The sequence below is a fragment of the Pelodiscus sinensis genome, chromosome 4, assembly GCF_052426305.1.
Source record: "Pelodiscus sinensis isolate ZL-2025 chromosome 4, ASM5242630v1, whole genome shotgun sequence".
Taxonomy (NCBI): domain Eukaryota; kingdom Metazoa; phylum Chordata; order Testudines; family Trionychidae; genus Pelodiscus; species Pelodiscus sinensis.
This window is the reverse complement of record NC_143055.1, coordinates 80,439,794-80,467,475: the sequence shown is the minus strand read 5'-3', so window position 1 is coordinate 80,467,475 and position 27,682 is coordinate 80,439,794. Positions and strand designations below refer to the sequence as shown.

The 27,682-nt window shown below is 42.5% G+C and overlaps 1 protein-coding gene across 10 annotated transcripts in view; it reads left to right on the top strand.

Moving 5' to 3' along the window:
• Positions 1 to 1,532: 1,532 nt before the first annotated feature.
• TRIM2 (tripartite motif containing 2) overlaps positions 1,533 to 27,682 on the top strand; it is a 120,286-nt gene continuing 94,136 nt past the window's right edge. For 3 of the 10 annotated variants that reach the window (XM_006111561.4, XM_006111560.4, XM_006111562.5), the window contains exon 1: positions 26,842 to 26,995. The gene's annotated coding sequence lies outside the window, so the exon portion shown is untranslated. Of the gene's footprint in view, positions 1,684 to 4,085; positions 4,138 to 26,841; positions 26,996 to 27,682 lie in introns of those variants that run through there. The other 7 variants (XM_089777966.1, XM_014574269.4, XM_089777965.1 and 4 more) reach the window with 5 other exon arrangements.

Genomic DNA, 27,682 nt, shown 5'->3' with positions numbered 1-27,682 from the left:
TCGAGCTCTGTCTCAAGGTCCTGGAGGAGCAATGCAGCAGCATGGAGCAACTGCTGCAGGCACTCCAAGATGGCCACCCCGGCTCCATGGCACAGCAAGGTGAAAGCACAATGCAGAAAAGGCACTAGGGCTCAAAGCTGTGGTGTCCAACAAGGCAGAGGGCAACCACAACTGGAACTGCTATGGCTATCAGTCCCTACAAGAGGTCCTAAAGTTCACAGCAGGAGAGAAACGGTTGTCCAGGAGTTGGGTGTTAGTAATTAAATACACTGTTCATGCCTGATAATATTATTATTTGCAAATTGAACAAATCCCAGCACGTTGATAATTCAGTCTTGGGTGCTGTAATGAACGCTAAGGTAAACAGAAAAATAAATGTCCACTTTTCAGTACAAAAGGCTAAACAAGTTCAACATCCCTTGTTTAGTTCTATTTAGAAACAATTTTATTTGTATGTGATGCTATGATAGTGCTCCTAGAACTCTAATTTTATTCATGACAGTGTGTTTTTTTTGTAATGGTATTACTCTATTTCACACTCCCACCAAAACACACTTTGCTCCAATTTTATTATTAAGAATTTCAGTATAACTTCCATTTAAAAATTATAATCTAGGCCATATACATTTTGTGAGGTTGCCATGGTAACAGTTTCTCTGAGGGGAAAACTGGCTGTCTGTAGTTTCCACAGAAACCACTCCCTGCTGAGACAGGTGCCTTGAAAGGAAGGGGAGAGAATATAAATGAGACAAAAAGGACACACTCACACACACACACAGAGTGATGTCATGATCTCTGCAGCATCCTTACGCTGTAGGAAGTCAGTTATATACATTTTTTATTTTATAGTTTTTCATTACAAGGTCAGCTTCCCTGTTCTCCAGTCACGTAAACTCTGATTTGCCAATCCCTCACCTCCATGGAGCTGGGTTTGTGGCCAGTGATTTGGAAATGTTCCATGCCAGCAAAGAACTGAAACAGATTACGTCAGACATTAAGGTCCAGGGTTCTAAGAATCACTTTGCATGACAACATTTAAATGGTAAACAAGAGCTTTCATTCATTTTTTTTCTGAAAAATTCAACCCATTTCCTTTTAAAACGAAGAAGGAGAGGGGAGGAGTAATTCCTGATTAATTCTGGAGGATGTGGGTTTTGTTCTCTTTTGGGGGTGGATATGCCTTGTGCGGAAAATGTATGGTGAAAGATCAGGTAAATAGTAAAAGATGAATGATCTTTGATGTCAGCCTTTGCTATTTGAGGGAGTGGGGGGAAGCAATGTTTTTATTTTTAATGTCATAGTGAAAAAGCATTGAATACCATTACCAAGAGCCTTTTTTTCAGACAAAATAGTGTTGATTTATTTTATTTCTTCAATAACATCATGGCATTTGTTCAAGGGTTAGTACAGCCATAACTAGAGATTAACCTGCTGGCTATTTCATTTTTGTCCTATCATCTCTCTGCCTCGTTATGGGGGAAACAGGCTGACATGGTTATTAAATCTGGCAGCTGAGTTGCATGCACGTAGGAAGCAAGCAGAGCAGAGCTTATAGAAAATGAGTAGCTTTCAGATAGCAGCCTTCTTTTCACTGCTACCGGGCTTGAAAAACAGTCTATAAAAAAGCTCTTTCTCTTCTTTTTTCTGGATCAGTGCACAAATATCGCAAACACAATTGCAAATGTAAGTATTCCTGGCTTGTGGCTGCTTTCAGATTGCTAATTAAGGTTTCTAACTCGTATGTTCTGGTTGAAAAAGCAATGAGATGAAAGCCAAAAACATCCCCAGTGAGAATGTTTCTTTGCGGTATTGTAATGGCTTTTAGTGAAACAGCAAGAGAGAAGGGATCCTTGGTAGCTTAATGGAACAAACAAATTACAGTTGTGTTAGCTGATTTTTTTAGGATGTGTGTGCTGCTTTGTTTGTGAAGGGAAGAGCCAGAACCCTGACAGAAATGCTATTAGAGAGTTTTTGATACACAGGGAGAAAGATACCTCTGCATACAGAGACTATTTACAAGCACAGAAAGGAATTTCTCTTGGCATTTTTCATTTAGCATGCTTTTTTGTTTTTTTTTTTTAAACAAAACATATACTTGGACTTCTGATTAAGAAATTTGACAGTAACTTATAGAAGAAAAACCAAATCTCCATCCTCAGACTGCTATTTACCTTACATCTAAAGTGATAAGGACAATGAAAATAACAGGGTGAGCTATAAATGTCACCAAATCTCTCATGCTGTGTAGTGGAAGATGAGCTTTGTTTGTTTTAGGGCATGAATACAGAATAACATGGTGGCTGGGAAGCTGTGGAGTTGCAGGTTTCTCAGTGCCGCAGACAGGAATTGTAAACAAGGACACAGTGTTGCTTGGTATGTTTTGTGCTTTCTATAACCTGATTGTAACCAAAATGTTATTTTTGATGCTATAATCTCCTGTATAATGGAAGTATTTTTATAGTGTGGTTATTCCACTGCAGTGAATTTCAACGTACAGCTGGTGAACTCTTAATATGCTATGAATGAAATCTGCCTATTGAAAACAATCTTCAACCAGTAACGTGTACACATTTCAGATAATTGCATGAGAAATGCCTGCCATGGCTAGTTTGTTTGTGCTGTCATGACATGTTTGTTCCTTTGCACTGTTTGTTATTTAGTAGGGGCTGTTTACAGTACTGTAAACCCTTTATAACTCATGTAACAATTTAATTCCTACAGTTCTTTTAAACAGGTGACCAGCATAAAGTGATCATGAAGACTGTGTTAGTTTCATGTATCAATGTACTGCAAATAAAGGGCCAAACACATCCCTCATGCAACTCCAGCAATGTTAATGTAGTTACAACAGGGATGCATTTGGCTGTTTTGCTGTTTTGCTGATAATCAGTCATCACTGGTGCCTTAATTTCTGAAGATATAGATGTCTCTCTCCATTGCAGCTATTTCACCATTGGCTATATATGAAAATGATCACCTTTGATCACAATTGGTAGAGTTAGGTTCCCCTAGACAGAGTGGCAACAAGCCAACTTCTGAGATAAGTGGTGACCTCTGAGGACTAGGTCTATCACAAACTTATAAACAACATTAAAATATTAAAAGGGCAATGGGGGGTAGGGAAAGGTTGCCAGGTGGGGATGGGATGGAATTATTCAATAAATGTTGAAAGCCAAAAATAAATCTTGTGAATGGAGAGAAATTATCTATGACTTCACTGAATGTATTCTTCCAGGAGAATTTGGAACATGTCTTAAAAATCTTTGCAACATCTTTCTGTCTACTGTCATTCATTTGAAGGGGAAGAAGGGGAAAACAGCTTTATCTTTCAGTTGTGATTCACACTCTCCCAGATTTCATCCAAAATTTTTCATCCCTGCTCTGAACTGAGTGTGATGGAGCCTAAGCAAAATTCAGTGATGTGCAGACATGCAGTGAAATGTGCAAATGTGTGCACTGACTTTTTAGGCATATGCTCATTGAATGTTAAACAACCCCTGCAGTTCCTGGTGCTGCTACTCAGAGACAGAGCTTCACTTTCTATTATGTGCATTAGTGATGATAGACTTTTTAAAAAAAGCTCTGGAGGCGGAACATCCTTTTGTATGCCTATCTCTCTGCAGATATTTTTCGCCTGGATTTGGCTGACCTTAGGATAACCTATTATTTTAAGGTTTGCCTCCCCCTCACAGTACTGAAGGGGAGTACAGTTCACTCAGGACATTTGCTATTGCAGTAGTTACATTTACCCTGGAATTTTTGGTATTTTCCATTCTAAATGCAGGTAAAGGCCAAGATACAATAAATGGCAAGATATGAATGATGGTAAACCCATAACCATCTTCATTATGTACTGAGGTACTGCAGATGAATAGCCTCCTCTTCATACTTTCCTTGGTTTCCCCCTCCCTGGACCAGGGGCCTTGTTTCCCTCTGAGTTACTCTTCCCCACAAAGAAAATTATCTTTCCCATTTTCTTAGTGTCCTCAGGCCCTGATACTAGAACGAACTTTGTCCCCCCAAGCTGACTGAGAGACTTGGACCAGCAGACTTTAGTCTCCATGTTGGTTTTTCTCTCCCCTCAGCTTTTAAAGCAACTCTTCTTCTCCCTCCTGAATCCCAGCAAGAGGAAGCAAGGTAGGTCAGGAAAATTTTTCATATCTATTCTGCTGAATTTTGTAAACCTGTTTGTGCCCTGTGTTTTGTCCTACCATGAACATAATTGTGACTTGAGCTTCACTAGCATTTATACCAGAGACCTAATTAATTAAATAAAATTATGCTCAAGTCATCAGGAAACAGTGCCATATGACCACTCCCAACTAAACTGCACAACTTGAGTTTTGGATTCTGAATTTCAAATAGCAAACCATTGAGTAAACAAAATGTATCAAAACTATTCAGGGAATATTTCAATAGCAAATAAATTAGAGAAAATCAGTCTGTTTGTGGACATTCCATGAAGAGGAAAACTAACAAAAGCTCGTAATAAAATATTTATTAGTAATTCATACAGAATTAATTTTTATTATTAATTAAACTATACTGGGCTGCATTATTACCCCACTTCCTTCGATTCACCTAAACATTGATGTCAGACTGTCACTATGGGGTTAGTCCTACATTTAGTCACTGTGTTTGATTAGGGGACTGGATGTGATAATTTTGTTCTGTGTTTTATTATTATTTGTCTTATACTGCCCAGGAACCATGTTCATGAATGCGATGAGGCACACCCCAATTCCCAACAGAAACAGACTAACAAGCTCCTCTGGTCTCAACTGATATGACATAGGCATACTTGCAGAGCCTGCTCCATTTGGAGGAAGCGAGATTAAAAAAAGGAGTGTTTGTCACAGGAAGGGATGGTAGCCAGGAGGAAAGCAGCTGTGCCCGCAGGTCTGATACAAGGGATGTCATGGGAGTGTAGCATTACTCGGTGGTGGCGCCAGCAGATGTGTCTTCACCTCCCCAGAATGCTATTCTTGTTCACTGTGGTGTAGGCACTCCCTTTTGAGCACAAAAGGGAGCTACTTTCAGGCACTGGGGTTCTATCATTTCACCATCCGCAGGGCATTGGGATAGCCCCAGATATCTTTGACTTTGTGAAAGGTGGACTTATTCCTATGGTGCTAGATGCTGAGGATCCTGTTGTCATTGACTCAGGCATAGGATGGATGCTAGGTCAGAACTTCATCCTGGCTTGCCACCCTAACGCATTGCTCTCTAGTCTAGAATCTTCCCATGACTGAACAGGCAGCCTGACCCTGCACGATGTGAGAATATCATGTAGATGGGCTTTTCTTAGTATGTAATTAAAATAATACTAAAATGGCATAAATCTTTCTGTGACCTGATTCAAAGTAGTTCTGACCCACTGGTAATGTCTCCCTTATGGTGTTTAATATCCAACTGTTAATTTAATGAAGTATATTTATCTAAATTGAATCACCTCACCAAAACATAAATGTTAATTATGAAAATGTTGTGGACCATTGATAATGATTGCTTTAAGCCCATTAGTATAGAACCATTAATGTAATGGAGCATATTCACCCACATTTAATCACATCACAAAAACATTCAAGTTAAATAGCCACATATAACAGCTATAGCATAAAGTCTCAGAGGAGTTAGTTCATCATGGAGTAATTTCACTCATTCATTCATGCAGGCTCTGATCCTATATTGTGATCCATGTGTACAAGGTGTGCCTGTACAGGAGCAGACTGTTAGCATGGATATCAGTGCCTTAGTTAGCACAGTCTGATTATATTTTCGAACCTCTTTGCTCCCCTCCATTTCAGCTGTAGATTTCAGAAGTAGTGCTTGATGGAAAACAAGAATTCAGTTTTTATTATGCCCAGTTTTTGGCATTTGGTTTTGTTCTGCACTGGGACAAAACTGAGACCCTTAGAACTTTTTTCTAAAAAAAACCTGAAGCAGCTGGGATGGCCAATGGCCCACTCTTCTAGGTACAGGTTTTTTGTTAGGGTATACACCTACCAGTCTATACAATAATATTAAATACTATAAGTGTAAGTGAATTTGAATGTCCTGACTTTTTTTTACTTTAAATTCTGAATTCTAATTTGCAGTTACATAGGTTTTTGGTTCAATAGTAGTTTATGTAAATAAGGTGGCATATACATAATCAACTGTCAGTATTGAGATCAGTAAAAATATATCCTGACAGTCACAATGTTGTCCCTTCAATAAAGAAATCATAAAAATCTTAACTAAGGCAAGCCTCTGAACAGGAAGGGCCATTGTATCCCCTTGAATGACTTTTTGGCATGCAAAGAAATGAAGAACGTTTTTCTTGTATTCCAGAGGACAGTGAATAAGATGCTTTTGAAAGATTACTTGAGGGCGCGTAATTACTCAAAATATCCTTTCATCCATCCAGATCAAGCTGGATTTATATCAAGCTGGTTGGCTGGTAGTTTGAAAAGGATTTTACAGTTCTTATTAGTTAAGGGATAATAGGACAGGTGCCTCTTTTTAGGAGGCAATAATATGGTTCCCAAATGGAACTAGAAGGCAAAATAATTTATCCTCATGAGAGACCTTGCTTCTTGCCAAAAGGTCAGAGCATCCCCTCCAATCATTCCCCATTATACAGTCCCATCAGACATGCTAACCCGGGGTGGGCAATAATTTTTGATGGGGGACCCTCCCAAGATTTTGGAAAGTGGCCGAGGGCTGCACTCTTCCATGATGTTAATGGAGGAGGTGCGGGGTCTGGGATGGAGGTTGGGTGCAGAAGGGAGCTCGGGGTAAAGGATTGGCGTGCAAGAGGGAGAATGGAGTCTGGGAGGGAGTTTGGGCAAAGGAGGTAGTTGTGGCCTAGGGCAGGGAAATGTGGTGCAGGGTTTTGGGATGTGACCTAGGTTAGGAGGGGTTTGTGATGTCAGTCAGGAGATTGGGGTGCCGGATCTGGGAGGGGCTATGGGTTCATGTGGAGAAGTGGGGCAGGAGTGTGGGGCAGAGGGTTGGGGAAGGGAGGGGCTGTAATGCCAGAGGCAGGTTTTCACCAGGAGACTTAGCTGCCTGCCTGCCTGCAGACCTAAAGACTTGCAGAGCTTAAAATGTTTCTGCCTGCTCAGCCATGTGCTTGAGTGAGTGATCAGGAGGGTTGTGCTTTGTGGCTGCCTGTTGTTCAAACAGGCAGCTCCCATTGACCAGTGTCTGTCTGGAAACTGGCCAATGGGATTGTGCTGGGGCCGGAGCAGCATTTTAAACCCCCCTCCTCCTCCGGACTCAAAGAAAAAGCGCCCCACAACCACATTTCTCAGTGGCATGCAGGGTTTATGGGGCAAGCAGGGGAGCTTGGCAGTCCAGATCTGGCCCACAGGCTGTATTTTGCCCAAGCCTGCGCTAACCCTATTTCTAATATGCTATAAACTAGAATGTGTGCACATTCAGCCCTTGTGCTTGCTATTTCCTAGTGCTGAGTCAAGTTGCCAGCACTTTGCAATTTAGGAAACTTTCCAATTTAATTGATGCTGACCTGGAAATCTGTCAGTTGTAATTTTTGGTTAGGGTTAGGACCACAAACAGACACAAAAGAAAAGATTAGACTTGGTCTATTAAATATTCCTTAATTCAGCTCTAAAAAGGGGAATCAAGGATCTGGGATGGGAGAGGAGTGGGATGTACTGAACAAAGGGGGAACAAGGTGTCAAGTTTTGGAGCTGTAATGTGGTGATGCAGCTCCATGGTTTAACTGGCTGAGAATTTCCTTGAATACAGTCAGTGCAATGGGGCAATAAGAGAAAAGACTAATATCGGAGGGTGTGTCTATACTAGTCCCCTAGTTCGAACTAGGGTGGCTAATGTAGGCATTCAAACTTGCAAATGAAGCCCGGGATTTAAATATCCCAGGCTTCATTTGCATGTTCCCGGATGGGCGCCATTTTTAAATCCCCTTAGTTCGAACTGACTGCCCGTGGATACATGCGGCAGTCAGAAATTAATCCGAACTAAGTCTTTAGTTTGGATTAACTGTTACACCTCATTGCAGGAGGAGTAACAGTTAATCCGAACTAAGGATTTAGTTCGGATTAATTTCTGACTGCCACGTGAAGCTGTGGGCAGTCAGTTCAAACTAAGGGGATTTAAAAATGGCGCCCACTCGGGAACATGCAAATGAAGCCCGGGATATTTAAATCCTGGGCTTCATTTGCAAGTTCGAATGCCTACATTAGCCACCCTAGTTCGAACTAAGGGGCTAGTGTAGACATACCCTGATTTCTCATCATTGATAGATTTATTGGGTGAAATATCTATGCATCTATTTAGTGGTTTTTAAGGCTGGAAAGGAATATTTTGATTATCGAGTCTGACTTCTTGCATAAAACAATGGAACTGGTTGAAAAGTAGAAGTTTAATTTGGGGAAGATTTCATTTCAAAACTTTCATGTAATGGGTTTTTCATATCAGTTTTATTATCTTTACAGTATTTCATGACATGTCAATAGTTGTCCTGCATAGTATACAGGCATTACTACTGGTGTCCTAACATAATAGTGGAAATGGATTATTTTTAATCTATTTTATTTTTTAAATCATTAAAGGCAGCTGCTATGTAGTACTCATTGAACATCTTTTCATGATCAAAGTGTCTCCTGTTTGTGTTGTAATGAACGTTGTATTATTTCAGTGTGTATGTCATATTATAGCATTTCAAGTATAAGCATGCTGACCTGTCATGAAACAATGCAAATACAGTATAATAATCATAGCTACATGACAAAATTAAACCAAACTTGGACATTTTCTGCAATGAAATGTTTCCAAAATTGAAAAAAAAATATTGTGTTTAAAAGAAATTTTGTCAAAAAATGGTTTAATACAAACAGCTTTTTCTAACAAAAATTGTTTTTAATAAAAATGTTCTCATCACCTCCAATAACATGTCAAAAGTCCTCATCCAGTAATTTCTATGTCAATCCTATAACTTGTGTTGGAGCGATAGCATACAGGAGGACAAGATGATGGCAGGAATGGGCACTGTTTGGGGGATGTGTTTGGACACTGTCCCCCTTTGGCCCACTGGGTCTCCCAGGCCAGATTTTTGAATAAGCACTGGCTCATAGGCCATGAGTATGAGACCTTAGTCTATATACTGAAAGAGTTAGTGAGCTTTTTCTATAAAAAGTATTATAATGAACTTATGCCCGTTACAGGATTGAATCTGAACTGCTAAAATGTGTCGTACATGCTATTCTGCAAACAGTGATTTCTCTTACATTGTAGGGGCCTGTTTTAGGAATAGGAGCGTTTGGGTTCTATTGATGTGACAATCTAAATACCAATGGTGTGCAGCCTACTGACAAATGGGAAACCCCAGGTGGTCATAGATTGGTTATAATAAATTTAGCCCAAAGACAAATTTTAATCAGTCATTAGTAAATGCTTAGGCATTAGGTAATTACTAAGTAAAAGGTGGAGCACTGAGGCTGAAAATTGGTTAAAGAATTAAATAATCTAATGCCCAACTTACGTTAGCATGTCTGGTGTTCCTAAGGCTATATGTTTAATAATTATAGGCCAAATGTTGTGCATATTTATTTATCTCTATATTTAGCGTTGCCCTATTATAGTCCACATAGTAGGATGGCTGATGCCCTCTCTTCTTTTCAACTAAACTGGAGATTGATTGAGGCAGTTTTCAAAATGTGTAAGATTTTTTTTCAGTGTATTTTAATTTATTGTTTAATCATTAAAGAACAGTTTTCCTAAAACAGATCAGGCTTGTGACATGGCTAGCTTGGTGTATTGTTCATGACGAACACCACTGCATGGATTAACGTAAAATCCTGTTTTCTAGAAATCAATAGTTATTGATGGGAAAGCAACAATTATTTTCATTGTAATTAGTGGGATGCTAGTGATGGGTTGGTTGTGCTCTGCCCTTGATGCTTCATTCGCTGGAATTAAATAATTGCTGCCAATTCATTATTCCTAATAGCCTGCCTTAGACAATGTAAAAAGAGAAGAAATAGTGCACAAATTACTATTGTTTTTACATCAGGATTTATCACTGGATGGCAGAGAGCGGTTATGGCATTCTTTTCTGGCTCATGTTCATTTAAAAATTGTTCGGATTTTTTTTTTTTAAAAGAGCAGAGCATTTTTGCTATGCTTTGTTGGAAGAGGGAAAGATAAATAGCCACTGAGGGACAGATTCTCCCTCCTACCTAAGTTCAGGGTATAGTAGAGAGTGGGGACTGAACAGAATCAGTTGAAACTTAGAATTCTAGAATCATAGAGCTGCAAGAGACCTCAGGAGGTCATCAAGTCCAGCCCCTTGCCTAAGGCAGGACCAATCTCAACTAAATCAACCCAGCCAGGGCTTTGTCAAGCCAAGACTTAAAAATCTTCAGGGATAGAGATTCCACCACCTCCCTAGGTAACCCATTCCAGTACTTCACCACCCTCCTAGTGAAACAGTTTTTCCTAATTTCCAACCTAGACCTCCCCCACTGGAACTTGAGACCATTGCTCCTTGTTCTGCCATCTGTCACTACTGTGAACAGCCTTTCTCGATCATCTTTGGAACCTCCCTTCAGGAAGTTGAAGGCTGATATCAAATGCCCCCTCACTCATCTCTTCTGCAGACTAAACAAACCCAAATCTGTCAGTCTTTCCTTATAGGTCATGTGCTTCATCCCCCTAACCATTTTGGTCGCCCTCCGCTGGACCTTCTTCAATGCATCCACCTCCTCTTTCTAGTGGGGGCCCCAGAACTGGACACAATTCTCCAGATGTGGCCTCACCAGAGCCAAATAAAGGGGAATAATCACTTCTCTAGATCTGCTGGCAATGCTCCTCCTAATACAACCTAATATGCCATTAGCCTTCTTGGCTACAAGGGCACACTGTTGACTCATATCCAGCTTCTCATCCACTGTAATACCCAGGTCTTTTTCTGCAGAACTTTCTGATACTCAGTCCCATTGTCCTGGCACAAGTTAGAGGAGCATGAGAACACCTCTAGTACTTATGCAACTGCAAAAAGTTGTTTTCAACTTTTCACCAGTGGAGGCACAGTGCAGCTCCACCTCGTCATGTCTTCAACTCTTCCTTCCTCAACCTACTCATGCCACACCCCAGAATCCTCCATAACATCTCCTTCCCCCCCTTATGGCATTGTGGCTGGTGGGGGGAGAGAAGAAGTGGTATGGTGTGTGGCAGAAGCCTGATAGAATAGCAAAGATTTTTTTTTAATGTAGAGAACAGAACAACTTGTAAAACATAAGCTGAATGCCAGTGCCACAACCACTCACTGCCATCCAAGCAATAAGTTCAAGCTTTCCCAAAAATAACAGGTGTTTTTTTTTTCAGAGCATTATCGTTGTGTCCCTCTGTACTCTTATATAGCACTGTGATTCTTATGACTTCTATGAACCAGGAAGACAAAAAGTGCTTAATAAAGAGACAGAGAGACAGACAGAGAGCAAGCACACTTTAAATTATTACTGCAATAAGGTATAAAAACTAAAAATAGATGCAGGCTGTCTGTTACACTGGAGGTACAGTTCTTTGGGTTGTTAGATTGCTGTCTGCATTGTGGAAGTGTTTATCTATATGCAGGTCAATCAATGACTAAATGTAAGAATAATTGTGTTTATCTACATACACAGAACAGATGCTGCAGTAACACAACTTTAACCGAGGAGGAATTGATAAAGAGCTGGGGTCTGGGTGGTACAAGAAACTCCATCCATTGTTTTCCAAAATGCGTACTGAATAACTCAATTGTTGCTGCTAACAATTGCTGGCTGTTTTATGCCTGACAGACAAACTACGAACTAAGGCAGGAAAATACAGTGACAGTGAAGTCTGTTTTTTTTTTCCATTGAGTGGGCCCAAGTCATTCCGTAGACTGCCCTGGTTTCCACTGAACCTAGGCTGCACTTGTGAGTATGCTCAACAGCATCCAGTGGCACAAGCTGCCTGCCACCTCCTGTCTCTAAGAGGATCTAAAATATGCTAACACAGCTTGAAAACTGAACCAACCCAGGAGGCAACAGGGATAGGTAGGTACTCCTTGTTATTTGGTGCTTAAACTTGCCATTGCCTGACTGAAACAGCCCTCATCCCTACTTCTTTACAAAGTGTAAGGTTTTACACGGTTTCCTAAAGATGGTCAGACTCCGTTCTCATCTCATCTCCTCTGGAAATTTGTGCCATAGCTGGGTCACCTCAACAGAGAATGTTTTGTTCACAGCTCTGAAAGACTTTGTAATCTGCATTGCTGCAGAGGATCACAGCTGTCATGGTGGTTTATAGATGAAATTTGCTTGGCACTGTAGCTGCAGAGTGATAGCTTAATTGTGCTGAAAAGCCATAAGCTGGCATCAAAAGCTGAGTCTGATCCAGGGAAGACACTTGAGCACAGACCTGATGAACTTGTGGCAGAATAATCCATTGAGGAGATGGGCAGCCAGGGCTGTGGTCAGAGTTCCCTCTAAGCTGGGTGGCAACACAGCTTCCCAGGTGATTAATCAGCCCTGCCCAGTCAGAGGCTCAGGGCTCCACACAAGTTGCTGACTGATGGGGCGGGGCTGATTAATCAGCTGTGAAGCTGTGCTGCCCCACAGCTTAGAGGGAGCTCTGACCCTGGTCTCCACTAAGGAGTTATTTCTAAATAATAAGCAAAGCATCCACACTCAAACCTGCTATTTCAAAATAACAGGCTGGCTATTTTGAAATCTGTATTCCTGCTTTCCTGAGGGAATAAGCTTATTTTGAAATAGTTATTTCAAATCTAGTTATTTTGAAATAATTTCCTAGTACAGACATGCCCAGAGTGGTCAACAGACTTCACGGGGCCGTGGGCAAGATGAGGAGGGCAATTCAGGATTCCCAGAAGAAGCAGGGCCAGGGGATAGCCTCCCCTCGCCTGCCCTTCAGCGCTGCCCAGGGCTCTGGAGGTGATTTAAAGGGCCCATTTCTCTGGTTGCTGCTGTTGCCTCTGTAGTGGTAGCAACAGCCGGGAGGCCCAGACCCTTTAAAATCACCAGGCCCTTCCCTTCCCCCTACCATTGGCAGGCCTGTGGGTAGTCACTTTCTATACAGACAAGACCATATGAGTCATGTTCCCATTCAGCTTCAGATTAAGGATGTTAAATTTAGAGTGAATAGTCAGTGTAATTTGCATCAGCTGTTCCATTAGTCGATAAGGGAGCCTCTGCATTTGAAATGTAGTGAGAGCCCTGCCAGCTCTTGCTACATTTCAAAAGCAGAAGTGCTATGGTGAGCATGGCCAGTAGAGGACTCAAGCAGCCCCCCACTGGCCCCACGCTCCCGGGGATCTTGTACATTTCAAAAGCAGAGAGTGTGGGGCCAGCAGGGCACTATGAGTCCACAGCTTACCCCAGGCTCCCCGCAGTTTACCTGCTTTTGAAATGTAGCAAGAGCAGGGCTCTTATTCAGAGGCAGACGCGCTGCCAGGAGCTGGTGGCACCTTTCTCCCCTCGGAGATTATGCTGGGGGAAACAGTCTTTCAAGCCAGCTCCCCCAGCACTGGATCCTGCTCCCTCTTCTTTCTGCCTCTCTCTGATAGAGGCAGCAAGGGGGGGGAGGACTAATTGAGTCACTAGTTGCTAGTCAACTATCCGATAAGCATTTACATCAGATAATCATGAATTACAGCTTGGAGGCACCAAACGCCTGGAACACTGAGTTCAAGTCTGGAAGAAAGGTATGATGTTTCCTAACAAACTGGAGATTAAAGAAGGCATATTGATAAGAAGCATATGATTTAGAATTTTTCCTTTCTCCGTGTTTCCAGCTCTGTGACTTCTGAAAGCAACAGAAGCTTTCTATAATCAAAACTTATCTTCTTTTTGCCTTTGTTCTTGTCTGGTTAAAAACCCTCGGGGGCATGACCTCTAAAATCCTAAAATAAATAAAGTAATACAATTGGAAAAAAAAATCAGGCTTACAATGGGGAGGAAGACAAACTGAAATATGGAAAACCTTCCATCTCTTCATTATGAGTGATAATTCTTATTCTGTTACATTACCATGATCATTTTTAGAGTTGCTCTTTCTGGGAGAGCTGTTTTCTTCTCCTTAGTATTGGAAACAGCAGATGTAGTTCAATAGGTGCCAATGCTGTGGTCTCCAACCAGTTCTGAAGCAGTAGCCACTATAGTGGCTACTGCTATAGTGAACTAGCCACACTCAACCAGCCAAATAGCCACATGTGGCTAGTGTGTGGGACACCGCAGCTCTAGAACAATACCACACAATCAGATGGGTTCATAGAGGATGTTTTGAGGCAAGCCCCTCCATTTCTAGTGACCAGTTGGCTATGAGAGAATTTTCTATCTGCTGCACATCCAATAATGTCACAATAATGATGTTGGAGCACCCTCTCCTGGAAGCATGGATACAAACTACACTGTTAGGACCAGTTTGGGCCCCAAAGTGCTTCATACAGGGAAGCACTTTGGGGCCCACCAGCAAAGCTCTTTTAATCCATTGTGCCAGCACCTGGCGGACAAGCCCCTGAAGGTAGGTCTTTTCTTCAGAGCACTATCCATGTCGTCTTGCTTATATCCAGGAAATCTAAAACAGTGACCTTCACTCAGATGTAGTTTTGAGCCTGTTTTAGATCAAGGTCACAGTAGGTCTGCTGTGCCAGTCCTATTAGATAAGTGGACTTAGTTTTAGCTCCATGCTCCGGAGGCTATTGAGAGCCCAGTGCCACCTTCTGGAAGATGGTGTGGAATGCCTTTGGAATATCATCTGGGCTAGGGGTGGATAATAATTTTTTAATAGGGGGCAAGATTTTGGTAAGTGGTCAAGGGCCGCACTTCTTTGGAGGAGGCGTAGGGTCTGGGATGGTGGGTGAGGTGTAGAAGGGAGGGTGGGATAGAGGACTTGAGTGCAGAAGGGAGCAGGGCTGGCCCAAGCCCTTTTGGCGCCCCGGGCGCGTGGTGCTGCCTCCAGGCGCAGGGCACGTGTGTGGGCCCGCCCATGAGGCATGGGCACGCCCCCCCCCAGGGTTCGTGGGCCCGCCCCCTGGGGCGCACGGCACATGTGCGAGCCGGCCACGGCCACTGGCACGCAGCCTGGGGCCCACTCCCAGGGCGCATGGTGCATGCGCTGCCCAGGCTGCGGGAGCTGGGTGCGCAGCTTCTGATGGCAGCTGTAAGGGATGCCGCACAACCCCCCTTTCAGCTGCCATCAGGTGTCCCTCATTGGTTGGCACCCTGGGCAACTGCCCGGCTTGTCCATGCCTCCATCCGGCCCCGGAAGGGAGTGTGGGGTCTGAGAGGGAGTTTGGATGAAGGAGGGGGTTATGATCTGGGGCAGAGGTTTGGGGGGCAGGGGCAGGGAGGGGAGAGGATTCTGGCCTAGTGGATGGATGTAGGAGGGAGTTGTGATCTGGAGGAGGCGGGGATAGGGTTGCCAGGTGTCCAGTATTCACCCGGACAATCCGGTATTTTCAGTTCCTGTCCTGCTCAACAACTTTGGTCTCCCCTCCCCCTTTGTTTTTCCCCTTCAACAGAATATTTTCCTGGGTGTTTTTTTTTTTTTTGGGGGGGGGGGAGTCATTATTTTTATTTCAACCATCTGGCAACCCTAGGTGGGGAGAAGGTGGGGATAGAGAGGGTTTAGGTGGTGGCCTGGGACAGGTAGATGGGGGCGGGGGGGTACCAGAGTCAGGCTTTGGCTGTGAGATGCTTATCCAGGTGGCTCCCAGACAGCAGCTCTGCAGAAACCTGAGCCTCCCTGTCTTTGTGCTGGGCAGCTGCTCCAGGTGGCTCTGCTCCAGCACAGGGAGGGAGGAGGAGAGCGAAGCTTCATTCACTGCCTTTCCTTCAGCAAAATTTCTCATCTCCTGTTGGCTGAAAACTGGCCAGTGGGAGCTGAGGGATTTTGTTAGGGGGTGGGGACATGCAAAGCTTTCTTCTCCCTGCCCAGACTGCATAGCAATTAGCAGACTGCTGTTTAAAGTGGCTGCAGCTGCACTTTAGTAAGAGTGCTGGTGAGACAGCTGTGGGCTGGATCTCGTGGCTAGGCAGGCCAGATTCGGCCCACTAGCTGTCTGTTGCCTGCCCCTGATTTGGGCCCATCTTCATTAACTTCACAGGCACATGTGGCAGAGTTCTGCCTGCTGTTGGGCTCTGCAGGGTTTCCTTGGGCAGGCGATTGTGGTTTTAACTATCTCTGGAGTTACTGCTGCTGGGGCACAATTTCCTGCAGCAGCTTCTGTTGCTGCACTACTTGGATCAGCTGCTAGGCCACCTACTGCTGCAAAATTTACTGCTGGAACTACTGTTGGTAATTGACCTGCTGATGCTGCCACCTACTTACACCAGTGCTCAGGGTGAATCTTGGTGGATGCTCCCCTCTCAGTGGACTGGTGTGGAGTCTGTTTCTGTCTCTCAGCCTGGGGCTTCACTGCCTGCATTCTCCATTAATTGCAGGCAACGAGCCTTCAGCCTGGACTTGGCTGCAGTCCCTTCCAGTCTCTTGCCACCATGTCCCCCACTCACTGTGGATCAATCAAAAAGTTTTGTTTTGATTAAATTGAAACAGTTTCAATTTTTAATTTACTTAATATTTTTCAAATTGCACATTTTAATTTTCATGCTCTTAATTTTGTGTTTATTGCTTTTTTATTTTATAAGGTTTTTTAAACTAAATTTCACTGAGATAAATGTGCAGTATTTTGACAAATGGAAACCTTTCAACTGAGTCCAGTGTTAGTTAATGTTGAATCTAAATCCCTCCAGTGTCTTCAATTATTGTTTAGATTAGGACACAAACAAAGCTCTACTGTTTCTGCCTATTCTGGGTTGCTCTTTGCATGTCCCCCACGTTGCTAAGTCTCATAAGTCTTACCTCTTTAACTATTGTTTGTCAGAGGAATTCTTTCAGTTGGCCCCATTTGCATGTGTCGCCAGCTGATCAATGGGGACACCTGCTGCGGCAGATGCTCTGCCTTTTTTTTTCTTAATGCTTGTTCCTGATATTTCCTCTGTATCCTTGGGATAACTTTAGAGATAAAACGCTGCTCTCTGACAAATCTTGGCACTTGTTATAAATTCATTTCATGTACTACCTAGTATTTTTCTTGGCATTCACTTTCTAAGGCATTTGTTTGTCTGTACCTTTGGGAGATTTCCCACTTTCACATACCTGTGTCAAGGTCGAAATAATATTAAAGATTCACAGTTTGAATGTTAAGGTGTAGATTTCTGTTTAAGCTGCCACTTGATTATATAATTTCCTTCTGATTATCAGTACAGGCTACCATGGTATGGGAATTGACTCACCACTTGTATTTCTTTGCCTTCAGACAATGCTTTTTATTTTTGACTTGGGGGTGGTGCTCCCTGCTTGTTATGTTCATCAATGCCCCTCTCTGAGGGTAGGCAGCCCTGGTTCTCCCTCCCCCAGCTGCCAGGTCCCCCAAGGCCAGACCAGCCCCAGCAATGGATTGGGCCAGGCTGAGGCTGGTCCGGATCTTTCCCCGTGGCTGCTTGAGGGTTGGGCTGACGCTGAGGCTGTAACCCACTGGAATGGTCTGAGGCTACCCCTGTGCCGGCTCTCCCCCTCTGCCTCCTGCTCACCACAGTCCCAAAGCCTTGCTCTTGCTTCCCCCTTGTCCCTTCCTTCCCTCCACCCACCAGCCCTGGCTCTTTCCTCCCCGCGGCTGCCAGGGAGGAGGGCTGGGGCAAAGATGGCCTGGCTCTCCTCTTGACCTAGGAGGTATGTATGGGAACCGAGGTGCAGGGAAGGAGTGTGGCTCCCACTCCCCTAGATCATCAGAGAGGGAGAGTCCTCAGAGAGGAGGAGGCTATGTGACTCACAGCTTCCATCCCCCTCAACACTGGGGAAGGGGAAGGGGGAGGAGAAAAGCCACTTGGCTCCCAGGGCCACACAGCTTGCAGCTTTGCCCCCTGCCTGAGCATAGGGAAGTGGAGAAGCTGCACAGCTTCTGCCCCCACCCAGAGCACCGGAGAGGAGTGGAGTGGAAAGGCCGTGCAGCTCCTGGGCTATATGCCTCTCAGCTTTGCCCGCCTGGTTTTCTCCCCCTCCCCCCCCCCCCCCCCAGAGGCAGGAGGTGGGCTGCTCCGGAGTCTCCCCAGGCCCCATGTGGCAACCGAGCACTGGGGAAAGGGGAGGGAGGAAGACTGAAAGCAGACAGGATGCAGAGTGACGTGATGACATCACTCTGTCGTCCCGCAATAAAAGGGTTTTTTAAATATAGAGAGAGATTATTATTATTTATTGTAGCAGCTAGGAGTCCTTGTCATTGGGATTTAATGTTGCTAGTAACAATATGAAATGTTTTTGTAATAGGGATGTAAAAAGTTGTTTAAAATGGTAACTGTGCGACTGCTAAAAATCTTAGTGGTTATATGCACAGTGGACTGTGCAGTATAAAAGGCCTGCACTCTCTGTACCTTTCATCATTCACAGCTCTAATCAAACAGCTATTAAAAGAAAAGAGTCATTAATTCAGTGTCCAGAATAAAAAGTCTATTTTTAGAATGTATTACATTGCAGAGAAGAGAATTCATGTTCATAAGCAATTGGCTTGGTCCATTCTCCCAGTTTATATTGGTGTAACTACATCACTTAGGCTATGTCTACACTGGTGGCTTCTTGCACAAGAACCCTTGCGCAAGATGTCCTTGTGCAAGAAGTCTCGCGCAAGAGAGCATCCACACTGCCATGTGCGAGCTGTACTTTTGTGCAAGAGTGCCCATGGCAGTGTGGATGCTCTCTTGCGTGAGAAAGCTCTGGTGGCCATTTTAGCCATAGGGCTTTCTTGTGTAAGAAATCCCTGCCGAGCATACACACTACCTTCTTGCGCAAGCGCTCCTGCGAAGAGGGCTTACACCTGTTAAAAAAGAGCATAGCTCTTGTGCAAGAATCCCTCTCTTACCACGCCGTACTGTAAATTTCCTTGTGCAAGAGCGGGCGGGCAGTGTGGATGCTCTGCTGATATGTGCGGAAGAAGCTGCGAGTGTAGACATAGCCTCAGGGGTGTAACACAGATATACCAACCTAGACCCTGGTGCAGTTGGTGGGAGGGTTTCTGTCATGACCATGAGGGTTAGCCAGCAGCTTGGGGACTAAGGGGTTAACTATGTCCCTTACCTAACCAGGTAGCTGGCAGCCAATAGAAATGTAGGTAGGAATTTCAAACTGGGACAAAGGAATTTTGGGGTTTTCCCTCCTTTGTCCCTGGGCAGTTTTCTCTCCAGCTACTGAGGGGGACAGACAACATGTCTCGCTCCAAGAAAAGACTCTTTACTATCTGTAAGTAGGGTAAAGTTTAGATAAATGCGTTAAGTTTTATTGTTTTATGGTTTGGGAATGGGAATCTGACGTCTGCATTTAAAAATGGGTTTTCCTCTTCTTTGTAACTAAGCTGTTGGTCCATGGGGATACCCCCATGAGTATATTAATTGGTGACTTTTCCGTCTAGTCATTATGCTTATAACAGGAATATTGTAGTGATAATAAAAGTTCTTTCTCTTTTCTTTTTATTAACCTGGTATTGGTTAAATGTTGTGTCCTGGTTTTACTTTAGGGGCTGAGTTTTCTCAAGTGGTCTCTCCCTGGTTTCCTTATCATTACTTGGGTGGTGGCAGCGGATTTTTATCCCCAAAATCTAGGTTTTTAAGATTGTGAGGGGAAGTTTTATACCAAAGCCTGGAAAGATAAGGTTTTGGGGTACTTTTTCAGGCCCCCACTTCTGCATTCATCATGCCAGACTGGGTAATAAGCCTTAACAGTTTCTCCTTTCAACATAGCTACCACCTCTCAAGGAGTACCTGCCTAGGTAATGTCCTCACTAACTACTATCGTAAGATAGTGATAGAAATGGCTGTGACTATTTTCTTCCACTATTTGATCTGAGGAAGTGGGTCTGGCCCACGAAAGCTCATCATCTAATAAACCATCTTGTTAGTCTTTAAAGTCCTACATAGTCCTGTATTTTGTTTCTACTATAGTAAGAGTAAGACCAGCCCAGAGAAATACACAAACATCCAAACAGGAGTTGTGAAGGCATGCCGCTTACTTACAGGTGGACAACTGGAAAGAGGTCAAATGTGGTTTTGCTTTACAAGCAAAAGTGAAGTCTGTAGATTACAGTCTATTTTGTAGGAATGGTGTGCACACAGGCCATGAAGAATGACTCTGCATGGTCCAGACAGGAGGCTCACAAGCTAAAATGTGATTAAGTGAGTTGATTAGAGAGCCCAAGCGAAGAGAGATGATCTACCAAGAGCCAATTAATTATGAAGAGACCACGAGTCTCTTCCAGAATATTGGGGAGTGGGGTGCAGGAAAAAAAGTCTATTTTTACTTTAATTAAAAAAAGCAGTGTTAGTGAAACTGACTAAATTTGGTGTTACTGAAAATAAAAGATTTCAAGCTATAAGTAAAAAGGTAAAGCATGTAGAGCAGTGGTCATGAACTTTAATAACCTGTGAACCCTGTTCATGAAAATGTTAAATCTCGCAAACCTTCTCCTACAAACAAATATTTCCAGGCATTTTCTCCCTAACCTCATCAAAAATTATAAATGCAGTGATTTTGAAAATATAAAAACAAATTTTATAATCACACTTATTAGTATTACACACTATTTATCATTAATTTTATTATTGTGAAAATAGCAACACTCATCCAAGATTTCACTTAACACTCTTGATCACGAATGCATGCGTATAAAGCTGTATTTTATATAATCATCATTTTTTCTGCTTTTTTTTCCTCCCCCCCCCCCCCCCCCATAAGCAACTTTCCAGGACCATCATGATTATTTGAATTAGATTTTCTACCCTTTGGACTTGGCAAACCACTACCTGATGTTGAATGTTTCCTTTCTTGTGTCTTTACGCTTTCCATTTTCAGCCACTTGTCCATTATTGGCTATGCAACTGTTCACACAAAAATAACACTGAGAATGTTAAACTAGTAAAAGAGAAGATGCATGTATGTCTCACAGGGGCAAAACAGCACACCACATGCCTCTCATTTAGAGTCAGATTATAATTAAGATGTTTCATTTCTCCTCCTGTGTATGGCCAGATAATCTCTACTAATGTAGACATATAGCTCAAGCGATTTTGCATCTTTTTAAGATTTTGTTTATTTCTGCCATATTAAAACAATCAACTTGTGTAAGGCTCTTTTCAGGCTAAGCATTATTTTAAAACATGTTACTCTTAACCCAGTAGATAAAATTTGCAAAAAAGCAATCTAGGTATCATCATTTTCAATTTTAAAAATGATAAATTGAATTACAATTGAAAACAAAATTAAATTCTACCCCTTTTTTACCCATTGTTGTCCTTTGCCTTTTATTTTTAAATACAGATGTACAGTAGTTAATTTTTTTTGGTGGGAATACACTGTATTTTCAAAACTAGCATACAAAAACAACTGGGAGTCCTGTAGCACCTTAAAGATTAACAGATTTATTTGGGCATAAGCTTTTGTAAGTAAAGAGCCACTTCATCAGATGCATGAAGTCCATGCATCTGACAAATGGATTAAAAAAAAACCCCTGAAAGCTCATGTCCAAATAAATCTGTTAGGGCATGTCTACACTACAGCTTTTATCCATATTGTAACTAAGGCAAGGGACAGTTAGTTTTGACTGAGTTCTGTTACTTGGCTATAGTTGCAGTGTAGGTGGGTCCTAATTTGTTGAAATCTCCATTTTGTTGTTTCCTGCCCATTGACTTTGAACTTTTTCCCTCTATTCCTTATGCAGCTTGGAAAATGGGTTTGTCTGACATGCTAGGATGGCAATGTTCATATTTGAGTAAATGATTTGTCCTTCATTACAGCCAGGTGACTCCAGTTAAAATGTTTAATTATTTACATATGTCCATATGCTAGATAACTAGCACATTTCCTCCCTTCTTTGATAACTAACTATGAGGGCCTTATAAAGCATACTGGCTGTAGTGTTTTTCCCTCAGTTTAGAAAATTACATAGGAGCAGGCCTACCTTTCAATGCATGAATAGTCCCACTGAAATCAATGGCACTATTCATGCCCTTAAAAGGTAGGTACATATTAAAGTGTATTTTTTAATCAAGGCCCTTATTCTTAAGCAGTTTTCATGAGAATTTAACATGTGATCTGCAAATATTTCTGGCTTTTGGCACATCCTCAAATCCTGGTGATAGAGGAATCAATCTTGTACCAAAGAAGCCAGTGGGATTTTAGCTGTTGACTTAAATGGGAGGAGAATGTGGGCCTTTAAATGGGAGTTCACGTTGTTCAACATCCTGTAAGATCAGATCATTAATGATAATAAATAATATCATAATTTAATAATAAGCTTCATATTATTATTGTAGCACCCCTACTAGCCCCAGAACTGGATCCACAAAGGATATGATTTGGTTACAATTCCACCTGTAAATTTTAGCTCAAGCTGTAATAGTTCATGCTTTCTGGTCTGCAGGTCTCTATTTCCATCCCAATGTGTTAGCCAAGAGGGTGTCTGTCACATAGGGAGCTCTCCAAACATAAGAGAAAACATCTTGCTCCTCTGTAAGTGAATTTGAGGAGGAGAAGGAACCTTCCTGTTAAACTGCATTTGAGTCTGAAAGCTATCAACACTTTTCAATTCCCCAAGTTAAAATCTGTGTACTACAGAATGGAGAAAATATGTATAGACCTATAATGCATCCATGCTTGGAGTTTAAAGAGGATGGGATAAACATTAATTTATTAAATGCTCCCAATTGCCTTTCATTTTCTTTTTTCATATGAGGCTTAGGAGATAAAGGCACATCCCTAGAGACTTACCTGGCACATGCTGTACTTTGGGAGGTACCATAAAGGGCTTAAATATTTTCATAATAGGTAGTTCTCTCTTGAATTAGGGAATAATCCGAAAGTTAATTGTTCAGAATACTCAGCTCAGTTTTCCATTGATCATGACCCCATTTTTCATTGCACTGTATCTGCCTGTGGCCTACCTTTCAGTTTCTGTTATATACCTTTGTTTTCTTCTAGAAGATTAAAAAAAACCCAGAAAACTTAACTCCTGGAGTTTTACTCCCCTGGCCCCTGCAGCTCCCTCCCTCCCAGAGTTCTTTAGTTGTGTCTGAGCTTGTGTGTTATCTGAAAGTAACTTGTGACCCACTTTACAATTGAAAGCATGCCAATAAAATGTTAAAAACTGCAAACTGTACTTTGTTCAGCATGGGCAATTTGAAAAGAAAAATACAGGGTTATATGTGTGACAGCTATTCATAGAGAAACGGGTGAGATTTAAACCATGCAGAGGTGAGTTGGGGCCTGGATTGGGTTGAGGTCTGGGAATATAGGGGAAATGATACTGAAGTGGGGTTGCAGTCTGAGAAGGAAAGGGCATGGGGAACAGTGAGAGGCAAGCTGGACTGAGGCCTGAAAACAGGAAAGGGAGACTCTAGTTCCAGAGTGGAGAATAAGGAGAAAGTAGAAAGAAAAATCGCATGAGAAGGGATAGGGAACATAGCCGAAACTTGATTAAAACCCAAAGGCCAGAAAAAAGGGGAGGAGTGTGGATTATGTGATTTTTTTTAAAAAAAATTTTTTAAACCAAAAATATTTTTTTGGTCTTGGTTGCACAAAACCGAAATGTTTTTTTCATTGAAAACTTTAAAAAATTGATTTTAAAAAAAGTCCATTTAATAAACAATTTTGAGTGGGGAAAAAAAATTTAAACAAAAATTAATGTTCAGATGTAGAAGTCTGCACTAGAAGTTGCGGCTGTGGCGTTAGTAGCTTTGGGATCCTAAGAGTGATGCACTCAGCAGAGGATTAGTGAGTAAAAACCCAGCACTCAGTCTACACTTGGGCTTACACTGTTGGTAATACCAGTAACAAATTTCCTCTGGTAGACAAGGCCCTAAGGACAAGCAGCCAAATTCATCCTTGGCATAACTCCATTGATGTCAAAGGAATTCTACTGAAAGTGAATTTTTCTGAAGAGCGAGCCTTTTCAGCACAGGCCTCTCAATCAGCTCATTCTTGCATTCTCCTTTCTTCTTTATTGTGGCTACACTACATTAGCATCTTAAAGAAATTGCCATGGGAATCAGAGATGAGACAGCTACCCTTTTTTTTTTTTTTTTTTTTTTTGTACAAACAGATTCACAATTCTGCCACAAACTGTATAAATCTGTCAGTGATATTTGTTGCCAGTCTCTAGCCTAAGACCTAACAGTAGAAGAGACTAAGCAGCATCTGCTGTGTGCATGAGAGGGAGATAATCAAATACACATCATAGTTTACATATATAAATACTTACTTATTTCATATAGGTATAATTTTGAATTGCTTCGTAATTACACAAATACTAATTTCCCCAACATTCTCCAATCTACCTCTCTCTGATGCCTCCTTCCCCACACAAATTAGCCATGACACATTTCTTGAAGGGTTTGTGGCAGAAGTGGTTGCAAAGGGATCTGAAGGGGACTGAATGTCTTGTAGCTCGCATCAGGAAGGCATTTCATGCATGATGGGGAGGGTAAAATGAAAAAGTTTGAGAGAGGAGACAAGTGCACAGTCAACACCAACGTTTTTGGTGGGTGGAGAGGATGGGGCAATGCAAGAGCAGTTAGAGGCATGAGAACTTAGATGCCTGGGGAGGCTAGCCCCTGCCCTCTCCTTCCTATCTAGCTCTGGCCCCATATTTCCTCCTCCCCCCACAGGAACCCAGAGCACCCCCACCACAGTCCCTAGCCCCAGCAACAGATGGCAAAGCCCTGGGTTCAGTGCTCTGTGCTGCCCAGAACGGTGGATGGCAACATCTCCAATCCTGGTGCTGCAGGTGGTGTGGCTGCAGAACCTCCAGCCTCTGGGCAACCCTGGTCCCCCCCGCCCGCGCCTCAGAGTTCAAGATGGTGTTACTGGGAATATTAGGAGGGGCCTTGGCCTAGCCTGGCCTGACTTGGAGGTGGACTGTGAGTACGGCCAAGCTAGGCTGTCAGGGGAGGCACAGCCCTTCCCCACCTATGAGACCTGCCACCCATGGTTAGAGGGGATAAATGGGGAAAGGCGGAGCTGTGAATGGTTTTGAAGGTCTCCACAGAAGCATGACGGAGGAATGCCAACATCGAGTGTGATGTGGTCAGAGCAATGAGCAAAGATGATCTCAGCAATTGCTTTTCTAGGGATGAAATAGGAACAATGTGAGTTTTAGGGAGGCCAGTACAAGGAAAGCAGCAATAATCAAAACTAGAGATGAGGGTGTAGGTGACAATGACAACAAAGAAAGGATGGGCTGTAGAACTGCTATGAGGAAGAAGCAGCAAGATTTTTGTCACAGCTGAGATGAGTGGGCCTGGTAAGATGGTGATGTCAACAATAACAGAGCTTAGACGTATTGGAGAGGTCAAAGTTGGATGTGAATAGGCAATATACACCCATGTTTTAGGACACAGATGCTAGTGTCACGTGACTACACCAGAATTCCAGTGTTCATTTAAAACAAGAGTCCTGCTTATGAAGGAAAACTTAAAAATGTGACTCAAACTTACCTGATGCAGTGATGTACGCCTGAGTCTGCAGCCAGCCTAAAACAAACACTCTGACAGGTGTAAACCACCTCATCTTTGCCAATGAGGCATTAATGCTAACACCCACCTTCCTAGGGGGCTCTGCTCTCATACCTGAGCAGATGTGCTTTGGAGTAAATGTTGGGGCCCCACTGCAATCCCTAATTCTCCAGGTGGGAAAGGGAACTCAGAGTACTAGCCTTATTGTTCCTGAGATTTGGGATGGCCTGCTGCTGGACTGGGGGGGGAAGGCCCTCTTTGGACAGGATTGGAGGGCTCTGGCAGAGGGTTATGAAGATGTAGCCACAGGGGCCCCTGTATTATGATGTGAATAGGACAGTGGATTATTTACTCTGAATGAAGATTTTGAAGGAAAGATCAGGAGATCCTATAGGGAAAAGCTAATTACAATTGACAAGAGGTCTGGGCAGAGAGAGCCAAACAAAAGACTAAAATAAGTGATTAGATGGAAGGAGAAAGCTGAGGAGTGGAAGGGCATAACTCTAAGTCCATGTCAGAAAAGTGTTAAAAGAAATTGCATGAGAAGTTGCATACCACCTGAACAGAGAATGAGAGAGTAACAAAGACTGCAGTCTGTTGCACATCTATAGAGAGTGGCAGATCCTCTGGAGGACACAGTGAAGGCTTAATTAATCAGAAAGACGAGAAGAACCAGGTGAAATTCAATAAGGCACTTGATTTTGAAGGGAAGTTCTGCTGCTTTTGGGTGGGGCTGGAGTATCACACTTGAGATTTATCCAGAGAGGTCATTAGGGATTTGATAGGACCAGGGAGGTAACATGAGAAAAGGGCTAAAAGAGTTTTGGATTAAGGAGAGGAAGGAGATTAGAATGGGGCTGAAGAGGGTAGAGTAAGGTGTTAGACAGCAAGTGAGAAGCCTCAGAGTCAGGGGAAGGAAGGAGAGTGTGCTGGAAGGGGGCCATAGGAAGAAGATCACTGGATTGTATAAACAAATTTTGGAAACATCTGTATGAGTATGCCAGTGAGATTTCTAAAAATGATTATATGTAAGTGAAGCAAATGTGTTTTTTCCTGAAATGACTTATTGATCCCTCCCCCTCCCCTTTTCTGCTCTAAGCCCCTTTCTGGTTAGTTGTAAACAATACAACACTCATTGGTTTCTTCCTAGTCAGCTCCTCTATGGTTCCCCTTCTTAAGAATGAAACACAATATCTTAAACAAACAGAGCCTAAAGAGGCTAATCATTGGCTCTCATTGTCCCCTGATACAGCAGTCCCGCCTCTTTGGCTTGTGCTGACAAGCTGTTTATGTTTTTGCAAGGCCACCCTTTAACTCAGCCGCCTGATGACCATAATGGGACCAATTGTCTGAATGCTGCAGGGAACTGAATCTCCTGATCAGAGACTGTATTTCAGCCTCTGATGCTCCTGAATAGACATTATGGAACCCTAGTAAGTAGGCTTCTAACTGTGCCATTATATTTTTATGGATAATCCTCATCTCGCAGTACTGGTAAGAAATTGTGATTCAGATGTGTAGTTGTTAAAATAAATTATATCCTTCTGTCTGAAGTGAAAGAACAGCTGCTTTCTATTCAATGTCAGGGCTACAAACATCGGTCTATTTAATTTCGAATGAGAATGTGATCTGCCTAGATAAAACAAGGAGATAACTTAAACCAGATAGTTTAAACTTTAACACTCCTCCTCAAAAAACATTTTTTTTTAAATAACAGGATGCAAGCTATCAGCATTTAAGTCTTAAACAAGTTTAAAATATGATGGCAATTTTTGTAGTTGTAACCTTGGAAAAGTGTGAAATAAGTAGATACGAGATTCTGTAAAATTAATGCTTTATAAAAGTGTTGAACTGTGTTATCATATTCTAAGGTATATTCCTATTAATTAAAAAAAAAGAATCCAGGCTCGGCAATTTTAGTTTTCTTTCCTGCCTACCCTTACGAAATGCCTGCAGTTCCGTGAAGGGGGAAACCTTATAGTGGGGATGGTTTTAGCTTTCTGGGTCCTCAACTGTATCCTTTCCAGGCTTCAATATGTGTGGTGGGCTTTTTTTTTTTTTTTTTTTTTAAAGCCCTTAGCATTTAGCCAGTGCTTTACATCTTTAAAGTGTTCTGAAAA